Below are 9,932 nucleotides of genomic sequence, written 5' to 3' on the forward strand. Positions count from 1 at the left end.
TGAGAAAAATCAATACAATTGATAATCCTCTAGAGAGACTAGGAAAAAAGAGAGAATACACAAGTTACCAGCGTTAGAAATGAGAGGTGGTATCAAAACAGTCTACAGATATTAGAAGGATAATGAGGGAATATTAATGACAACTTTATGTCAATGACTTCATCAGTTTAGATAAAATGGACAAATTCCTTGGCAGATACAGTCCCCAAATTTCTCTTAAGAAGAAGTGGATAGAGGACAACTTTGGGAATGGTGCCTTGGGGAGCTTTGTGGACCCACCCACCAACAAAACAAGCATAGCGGGAGAAAACTATTTGAAAACACCCAACAATTTAAGTCTTTGGATATCATCATCAGGGTAGACAGAAAGTGAAGAAACATTTATTCAAGAAAATCAATCAGCTCTCAGTAAGAACAACAAAAATCCGTGGCATTTGAGCTATGACCCCTCCCCCTTGCTCCCTATCTCTTGCACCTTTTGGCATAGAAAGTCCACTCTGTGTGGTGTGACCAAGAAGATGGGGCTTACCATTCTCCAAGTCAAAGGTTATGGCATCTCCCCAGAAGGGTCAGATTGCCAGCTCAACCTCCCTTCAGTTCTGAATTGTAGGGGTGAAATTGCAGACTCGTGCAGTCAAGAGTTTGGGGACTCCTTTTTCCACCCAGCCCTCACCTGTATGGAAGAGGCTCTATCCCAGGAACAGAAGGCTTGGAATATGCTGGGGCTCCAATCACACTCACCCTAGCTTGCTCATGGGGCAGAACCCTCATAGCCTAACCACTGTTTATTAGGTTCCACCTCCCAGCACTGGTTGCATTGGGAATTAAGTTTCTAATGCACGATTTTTGGAGGATGTATTCAATCCTTAGTACAAGCTGAATATAAAATCCCTGGCTTCTCTCTCTCCCTCCCTCCCTCCCACCCTCCCTCCCTTCCTTCCTTCCTTTTTTCTTTTCTTTTCTTTTCCTTCCCTTCCTTCCTTCCTTCCTTCCTTCCTTCCTTCCTTCCTTCCTTCCTTCCTTCCTTCCTTCCTTCCTTCCTTCCTTCCTTCCTTCTTCCCTCCCTCTCTCCCGCCCTCCTCCTCTCCCTGCCTTCCTCCCTGTCTTTCTTTCTGTCCTTCTTAAAAATGCTGCTCTGCTGTTACTATGCCTTGTATGTTTCTCTTGAGAAGTTTCATGACAACCTAATTTTTTTCTTATTCCTTGCTTGTTCTTTTCATCTGGAGGCTAGAAGATTTTTTCTCATTGTCTTTAAGATCTAATTGTTTTTTCTAGAATATGTCTCAGAGTTGATAGTTTGGAATAAATTTTCTGAGGTATATGGTGCACCCTTTCAATATGTAGATTTAAGTTTTCTCTTCTGAAAAGTTTTCTTGAATTATCATTGTAAATATTAGTTTTGTTTCATTAGTTTGCTTTTCTTCTTCAGGGATTCCAATTATATATGTTGAATCTGATTTTCATCCTCATTTTCAACCACTTTCTATCACTTTTGCTTCTTTACATCACTTTTAGTTTCAGTTGTTTAACTGTCTTTCTTTGCTATTCTTTATGAAATCTTTGACTCTATTCCATTGAGAACTTTGTAATTTACCCTTCATTTGTGAGTTGATTTTTTTTTTTTTGGCTTTTCATTTTATTTCTGTCTTGCTTAGCTTTTTCCATTTCTTTCTGTGTTTCATACATTTGTGATGTCAGTTTTTGAATTTCTAATTCTAAGAGTTTAAAAAATATCTCTAAGATGCTCCTTTGAGGATATTGAATTCATTTTAAAGTATTGTGTTTGTGCTCTTTTCTATTTCTTCACTGATATTTTGTTTGGGAGGATTTTTATTTTCTATTTTTTTCTTTTTGTAACTTTGTGTACAGTTGGTCTGATCTTGCCTATTCCCTGGCATGTTATCACCAATATAGTGAAATGCATTTTCTTTCATGGGTGATGTTGGGGAAGGAAAGGGGAATCTTACAGTTCTTCCATTTCCATGGGATCTTTAACTTCCCCTCTTCCTTCTTTCTTTCTCTTTATTGCCACGTCTCTTAGGGGACCTCTCTGTCTCTGTCTCCCTCTCACCTGGGAACAGAGCTTCTCTGAAGCTGCCCACAACACCCACTCACGGGCACGCCACCTCCCTGTGGCTGATGCTGATGCTGTGAGCTTCCAAATCTCCAGCCCGTGCTGGGTATTTTAGCACTTAGTGTTGGCTTTTTACTTTCTTGGTGAATAGGAGATTGAGAGGGAGGTTTCATCTATGCTTTGCCTCTCTCCCCCATGCCCTTCTCTTTTGAGTGTCTTAACACCCTGTCTCCTGCCTCCCCTCTGCTGGGAGCTTAAGCTCTGTTGAAATTTGGTGTCTCTTTCTCCATTTACAGGTGATTTAAGTTGGCAATATCTTCTGTCTCTAATGCTGAAGGCATTATCTGCACTCCTTGTTGATCTTAGGTGCTTGTGGGATGCTGTGTGGGGAGATTTAGATTTAGGTGGCTGCTTCCATCCTAAGGTCATCTAGCACTCAGCTTGGACAGGTCTTTTGACCTGTGTTAGAGAAGTGACTTTCTTGTGTCATGCCTCCACTTCTTGTTCCTTCATGCCGGCAGCCATGAGAGGGCTTCTACTGGGATCTGCTTTTATTTCCCGCCACCTGTAGCCACTCTCTTAATACGAGGGTCTGTGGGTCCATTTTCAGCTCTTTCCTTTCATCTGGTTCCACTGGGACTAAATCTAAAACCAATTCCTCAAGGCCTGCAGTGAGTGAGTGGCCCTCTTTCCTAGGGCCCAGCCCCCAGGCGGATCCCCCTCATGGGCTCATGCCGCTCACCTTGTAGCTCTGGCAGGGAGAAAACCAGGAGGGAGGACCATGCTGACTCCGCAGTCTTTCCCAGATGCAAGTGGATACCTGTTTCGAGGGAAGCAGTTAATTGCCTACCAGATCACCAGGCACTTGTGTAAGCATTTCGAATGTCAGCTCATTTATCACTGAAACAACTCTGATATACTGCTCAAGAGCACACTATTGACACTGGGGCACAATTGAATTCAAGCCCTGATTTGTTTATTCCAAATGCAACATTTTCCTCTTCCCTGCCTGTGTTTCATAGTGAATAATTATTTTAGCAAAATGAAAGGCATTTCCTGCAGGCCTGAAAACTGGCTGATCTCTTTTTATAAAGTGTGTCTAAATATTCAACAGTGCTCATGCATATATACACACACACACACAGAGTTTTTTTTTTCTTAAATTAACTACACTTTGGCTAAATCCATCCTCTTGACCTTCTTCTCGCCTCTATAGAGATGAAGAACTCTCTGATATATTTTTTCTTCATAATGAAAAAAACTCACTATCCCCCAAACCCTCAAAGAAACAACACTTTGTCTTCAGTGGTATAGAGTCAGATTAACTGGGAGGATGTTGACTACGGAGGTAGGAGACATCCAGGGTTTCCTGGGTGACCTGGGTGAGGAACTTTGCTTTCCTGGCCCTGAGGTTCATCTGTTAAGTGAAGGCATGGGATTGGATGACGTCTAAATTTCTTCTTGTCTCTGATATTCACTAATCCCAGTCATCTGTGGATGGATCTCCTCCAATATGCTCAAGCATCACTCAATTACAGATGACTTTTTTCACCCTCCTGCTCAGCTTTATGAGTGATCCATATTAGCCTGTGGCTTGAATTTTATTCCGTAGAATACTTGGAATGAAGATGAATCTAAACCTTTATAAGATTTAGATTGCTGAAGATGCTGAAGGGACTTTCTTGAGGTTCCTTTAGTAAGTATGACAATGCTAATTAATTTATTGGCATGATTTGCTACCTAATGAGATGACAGCACTCTGATGCACCGAGCTTGTGAGAACTTGCTAACCTCAGGGTTCTTATGATTTAGTTTTACCTCCTGCTGAATCACATTTTGCTAATGGTATGAATCAGCTCTCACTTTAACTCCTCTGCATTTTTTTCCTAATTTCTCTGCTGAAACATTTCCTGCCTGCATCTTAAAGACTAAAAATTGGGGATTTTAACTGGAGAACCAGAGAATTGCTGAATGAGTAGGCAATTAGCTGCTGAAGGATGTGCCAATTGTCATTGGAAATAAAATTTCCCCACATTTGCAGGAAGGGATTTGGTTACACAGAGTGTTCTCCACAGTGGTGGCTTGAGCTATTGTGCTTGCCTGGTCTTTAAATAGGCACCTGAACTTTATATTCTTGGCTCAAAACCTAAGAGTCTGCATTTTATTGTATTAAGCATGCTTTGGATTCAGTTTCCAGTGTTATTGATTTATTACTTGATTAGAAATATTACAAAATGACGATTTCTTCTTTACCATTTTGTAAAAATGTTACTGATTTCTGTAGATGGATAAATATGCCCTAAATATCATTGCACTTATATATGTCAGAATCACTGGCCATCTATCCTCTTTTAGGAATAGAAATTGTCAAAAAAAAAAAAGACTGCCAATGTTTTTTATGAAAGTAAACGATTTTAGAAATAAGGAAAGCACCTTGGAGATATTGGCCATTTCATTTTGCAGATGATGAGACCACGATGCTGAGGAGTTGAATGTCATGCTCAAGGTCACAGAGCTGGGGATTGAATAGAACCACATCTAACGCCTTTTCAGCCTAGTGCTGTCTCCCCAAGCCATATGGCCTGTCCAGTGTTACTAGAGTTAATCATTTTATTATAATTTTTTCATTGGTCCTAGTGGATCAAATTTTGGATATGGAATTTTAAAGCCTGGCTCTAGTCCCTGCCTGGCTTTTCAACTTGCTAATTGTTTGATACTAAGTCTCAACCTTGGAGCCACTTATTTTCCACCTGTAGGGCAAGGATAAGAATTCTGATCATCACAGAACCAGTTAAGCAAGGAAAAGTGGCAAATATTTGAGAATGCATCAGCTGGAAAATTGTGTACACATACCAATGAAGGGAATCTTAAAGTGTTTTGGTTGCCTATTATTTTATAGGTGAGTTCATTTATGTCAAGAGCTTCAGTGAAATAAGCCAAGAACACAAAGACAAAATCCTCCTGATCTCACTTTCACAGATGGTCCCCAATTTATGACAGTTTGACTTAGGATTTTTTGACTCTACAATGGTTCAAAAGCAATACACATTCAACAGAAGCTGTACTTTAGTACAGTGTTCAATAAATAAATTACATGAGATATTCGGCATTTTATTATGATATCGCCTTTTTGTTGGATGATTTTGCCCAACTGTAGGCTAATGGAAATATTCTGAGCATGTTTAAGGTAGCCTAGGCTAAACTATGGTGGTTGGTAGGTTGAATGTGTTAAGTGCATTTTCAACTTAAGACATTTTCAACTTATGATGGGTTTATCAGGATGGAACCCCACTGTAAGTCAAGGAGCATCTGTATGTGGAATCTTTTAATACAAAAGTCAAACTCATAAAAACAGGGAGTGAAATGGTGATTATCAGAGACTGGAGAGACTGGGGGGTGGTGGTGGAATAATTGAGGAGATGCTATTCAAAAAATACAAAATTTTAGATAGGAAATAACCAGAGCAATAAGTTCAAGAAATCTATTATTTGTCGTGGTGACTATAGTTAGTAATAATGTACTGTATACTTGAAAATTGCTAAGAGAGTATTCTAGCTTAAGTGTTCTCAACACTCACAAAAATAATAAGTATGTGAGGAAATGCATATATTATATACCTTGATTTATCCATTCCACAATGTATACATATGTCAAAACCTCATGTTATACACCTTAAATATATAATTTTAACTTGTCAATTTAAAAAAAGAGAGAGAGAATTTCTATGCCCAGCTCTATCTGCAGGTTAGATAAAATGATTCTAAAGCAGTCTCTGATTCTCTCCTTCATGCCCAGGTATCTGTTTTCTATTAATAGTCATGAGAGAAAACTGGATATATAAAGAGCTTAGCATTATAAAAAACCAGGTGACAGTTTCAATAATCTTACTTTTTCAATCACCATTATTGTTTGGTCTACTCAGGGTCAGATCCTTCCTGATATTGTTTATTCCCTCAAAGTTGCAGTGTGTGTATTATTCAGTGTTCACTCTGAACATAATAAATTTATGCTATATATAAAGGATGGGGGTTGTCTTTTCCACAGGCCGTTGCTCACAAAGTATTTGGGATGACATTTGCTTAAGTAAGATGAGAACTTGGACCGGCTAAGCTGATGAGCAAGCCTGGGCATGAGAATAGTCAATGCAAAAGACCAATTCAGCGGGCGTAGAGTTCCACATCATTGCGTCCACTTGCGTTCATGTAAACACCACCACAATGAAAACACAGAACTGTTCCATCACTGCAACGTTCCCTCGTGCTACCCCTTTCTAGTTAGGTACACCCATCATGGTCTTACTTTACATTTTTCTCAGGACTAGTGTTGCTGAACTCTTTTCATGGCTTCACTTCCATCCATATATCCTCTTAGCCAAAACATCTGTTTATATCTTTTGCCCATTTTCTCATTGGATTGTTGGTTTTGATTAACTTTGAGTTTGGAGTCTTTCAAAGAGAAGTTGGCCTTCTACAAGCCAATGAGATCGGCCCTGGTAGCACCTTCTAGCCTCCAGAACCATAAGAAAATTGCTGCTGTTAAAACCACACCGTTTGTGCTACCGTGTTTCCCAGAAAATAAGACCTACCCAAAAAATAAGCCCTAGGAGGATTTCTAAGCATTTGCCCAATGGAAGCCCTACCCCGAAAATAAGACCTAGTGCTGGGCGTGGCTACGCCGCGCATCTGCACAACCCATGCATTTCGACGCAGAGCGGTAAAGAAGACGAGCAGCCCTTCTCATCTGCCCCGTGAGAGCTCTGTTGCTCACATGAGAGATTGGGGCCCATGGTTCTAAAGGAAATAGAGTCGCAAGAAATTCAGGATGGAACTCTGGGTTTGGAGAGTGATGATGATGTTCCAGAAGAAGATGACTTAACTGTATTTGGATAAATGTAGATTTTTGTACCGTACTTAAAAAAATAACACATCCCCTGAAAATAAGCCCTAGGGTGTCTTCTTGAGGAGAAATAAATATAAGACCCTGTCTTATTTTAAGGAAAACACGGTACCTTGTTGCAGCAGCCCAAGCAGAGTAATATACCACCCTTGATTCTGCGGTCCAACACACAGCCACAATATTTCTGGATGGACATGTTTTCCCGCATCAATTTCCTTGTACAGGATTTTCCCAAGGTCCTTGTTACTCATCCTTACAGAATAAGGGCATGGCAGAAATAGCAGGGAATGTGGACAGAGACTGGAGACAAAATAACAGCCTTGAAATCCACATCCCCACATAATTTGTAAAATTTACCTTCCCTCTTATTTTTTTTTTTTTAAGTGCCTAAAAGAAGAAATGACTGAAACCAAGAATCTGTGCCGTGTTGCTTCTGTGGCAGGCAGCTGGGTTGGGTTGGCAGTGTTCATTCACAAAAGAAACAGTGATTTCCTGCCGAGAGTGTTACATAACCTCGTAGAACTAAAAGAACCGAATCCTTTCCCCAGCGTGGCTTACTTTAAAGCCTACGTTAGAAACGACAGCTATCTGTCTAGTACCCAGTCCTTGAGATACTGGTTTAAATTTTTCAGATAAAAAAGAGTAACTTGGAATCTTCCTATTCTCTGCTTTTCTGCTATACTTTGTGTTTTATTAAGTCTAATTTGAAGCAGACCCAAAATGTGTTTTTTTCCCTTACCCTTCATTGATCTTTGCATTCCACACTATTATTCTTGTCATTGATTAAGCAATGCCCCTGAGGAAGAGGAAGGAATCAGAGACTCAGAATGTTCACTTCAGCTGGAAAATGACTGCAGGACCAATTTCCCTGCAGAACCCTGGAGGGACCAGTGGGGTAGAGCTTCCCTCTTGGCCAAGAGTTAACTGCAAGCTAGAGAGCCCCTGGCAGCTAATTTTTGCACTGGTCTCTCTTTTGCACTCAGCAGTAAAGTCCTACTTAAATGGAAATGGTTTTCAGGAAGGAAAACCAAGAGTGCATAGAAGCTTCCAGGGAGGAGCCAGCGGCTTAGAGAGCAGGCTCCGAAGTCATTGGCATTCCTTCCCCGTTGCTACCACCTTTGAGTTACCACAGGCAACAGGGGAAGCTTATTCTTCTGTCATTATAGGCAAAATTTTGCAAGAGGCATTTTTCTTCTCCTTTATCAAATATGCTCTTATCCAGTAAGTGTCCCCCTGTGCTGTTATCTGGCTCTCTCCCTAGAGCCAGAGGTTCTCCCCTCTGGGGTAGATCCTACCCAAGCCCCACAAGCTCTGCCCCATCGAGGTTCAGGCGTCTGCTGGAAAAAGGAGCTAAACTTCCACAGCCAGAGTGGTGATGCTGGCTTAGTTCTGCGTGTGCCCCATTAAGTGCCCGCTATAACTTTGCGCTATTCCAGATTCTTGGCAGGCATTTGACTCTGTGCCAGACACCGTGGAAAGCCTGAGATCTACATTGTCTTATTTAACCCCCACAACCACGGAAGAAGTAGGTTCTGTTATTATCCCATGTCACGTGGGGTCTGCAGCTCAGAGAGGTTAAGTAACTTACCCAGAGTCACACAGTAGAGACTCCTCAATTGGGATTTTTATTTCTCCATTTGTCTTACCCACATATTTTTTTTTCAAGGGGGAGAATATGGAATATTTTAAAGCGATCCAGGTGGGAAGCTACGATCTCACCTCCGTGCCTGACTCCTCCCAGGATCGGTGATGCCAAGGCCTCTGCGAGGGATAGGAAAGAGTCGGGGTTAAGCCACCAAGGTGAGCCGAGGACTTGCGCTCTTCTGGTCTCCTGGACCTGCCCCACCTGAAGAAATGAGTGGTGGATTGGCTCCAAGTAAAAGCACAGTGTATGTATCCGACTTGCCCTTTTCCTTGACAAACAATGACTTATAAGGATATTTTCTAAGTATGGCAAAGTTGTAAAGGTTACTATACTGAAAGATAAAGATACCAGGAAGAGTAAAGGGGTTGCATTTATTTTATTTTTGGATAAAGACTCTGCACAATACTGTACGAGGGCAATAAACAACAAACAGTTATTTGGTAGAGTGATAAAAGCAAGCATTGCTATTGACAACGGAAGAGCAGCTGAGTTCATCCGAAGGCGAAACTACTTTGATAAATCTAAGTGTTACGAATGTGGGGAAAGTGGTCACTTAAGTTACACCTGTCCTAAAAACATGCTTGGAGAACATGAACCTCCAAAGAAGAAAGAAAAAAAGAAAAAGAAGAAAATTCCTGAACCAGAAGAAGAAATTGAGGAAGTAGAAGAAAGTGAAGATGAAGGGGAAGATCCTGCTCTTGACAGCCTCAGTCAGGCCATAGCACTCCAGCAAGCCCAAACTGGAAAAGAACAAAAAAAAATGGAAACCCAGTTCAGGGGGCCCTCAACATCACATGAGTCAAGACCCCCAAGGATAAAGAAAAGCAAATATTTCAGTGATGAGGAAGAACTCAGTGATTAAAATTATATTTATTATGTAAATATAATTAAAATTTTAAAAGTCTTGGAGTACAGAGTTTAGTTGGGGACTAAAGATTACTTTTAGAATTTGAGTATATGAATACTTAATCCCAAATACTATTTTTAGTGACAAATAGTTCATAGGAAATTAAAACATAATTTTAAAGTATCGTGTTGCTTTCTGGCCTCAGCACACTGATAAAAATAAAGATTTGCTAGTAACAATCTTGAAAAGAGCTAATTTTAACAAAAATAAGGAAACTTAATATTGTCATAGGAATATTATTGTCATCCCAAGAAAAAAGATAGATATTAAAAAGATTTATTTGAGAAGTTCATTATAAAAATCTTTATTCATGTTTGATTGGCTTACATGAGGACTTTTGAAATAAATTTAATCTTTAAAACAAAAATGTCAAAATAAAATAAAATAAAGTGATCCAGGTGAAGACAAGA

The 9,932-nt window shown here is 40.2% G+C and overlaps 1 pseudogene; it reads left to right on the plus strand.

The window, feature by feature from the left end:
* The first annotated feature begins 8,771 nt into the window (after positions 1–8,771).
* LOC105877169 (zinc finger CCHC-type and RNA-binding motif-containing protein 1 pseudogene) lies at positions 8,772–9,550 on the plus strand (annotated as a pseudogene).
* Positions 9,551–9,932: the final 382 nt, after the last annotated feature.

Source organism: Microcebus murinus, chromosome 24 (genome assembly GCF_040939455.1).
Source record: "Microcebus murinus isolate Inina chromosome 24, M.murinus_Inina_mat1.0, whole genome shotgun sequence".
Classification (NCBI taxonomy): Eukaryota; Metazoa; Chordata; class Mammalia; order Primates; family Cheirogaleidae; genus Microcebus; species Microcebus murinus.